Genomic DNA, 895 nt, shown 5'->3' on the forward strand with positions numbered 1-895 from the left:
ACGTGAAATACTTCATGACATTTAAAAAAATTAATTTTACAAGCAAACTCCACACCTAGCTACATCTACAAAATAACAAAGGAATTGTTATACAATAAATAAAAGGTTTTAGTATTGTGTCAAAAACATTCAAATAAACTATGACATTGACCACGTTAATATCACTGCTTTTGAAATATCCGACCACTTTATTTAAGATGTAGGACAACTAGCTTTTATGTTAGCATTCTATTGTGTTAGTTTGTGCATTCGCTTGTTTGTTAGTTAGTTAGTTACTTTGTTTGTCGGTGCGTGTGACAATGACAGAAAGTGAAGAAGCTGTTTTCGGCATTTCGATCCATTAAAAACACAAGATTAACATATTAACGGCGCGTGACATAATGTTTCGGGCGTGGCACTCAAGATCGTGGTTTCAATTCTTGGACAGGGTGGTCCGTTGTATTTTTTTAATCAAAACACATTTCACGTTGCTCTGCGATCACATCGATATCTTATCTGACATGTGGTAAACTGTGTACATGTTCAGGGAATGTCAATTTAATGATGGGAGCGAGCTTAATGTACTGGATATCGTGTGTGCTGGTTGTTTAGCAAGAAATAGTGGCGGCCTCATCGGTCATCTACGATAAGAGAGCTCACGCTGCGTGTGAGAGTGAGTGAGTGCGCGCGTGCGCGTGTGTGTTCGTTTTCTAACAAAGAGAGAAAATCAGTAATTTTGAAAGAGTATGTATACAATGTTCATTATAGTGTAAGAAGACAAGATAAATCGGTGACCGATAATAAAGCCATAGGAAAAAAGTTTCAATTAGTTCATGGGATCCAGACAAACCCTCCTCTAGGACAAATCCCCACTAGGACAAAACTCGGTCGGACACCCACCCCCCGCCCCGGACAA

Source organism: Octopus bimaculoides, chromosome 2 (assembly GCF_001194135.2).
Source record: "Octopus bimaculoides isolate UCB-OBI-ISO-001 chromosome 2, ASM119413v2, whole genome shotgun sequence".
Lineage (NCBI taxonomy): Eukaryota > Metazoa > Mollusca > Cephalopoda > Octopoda > Octopodidae > Octopus > Octopus bimaculoides.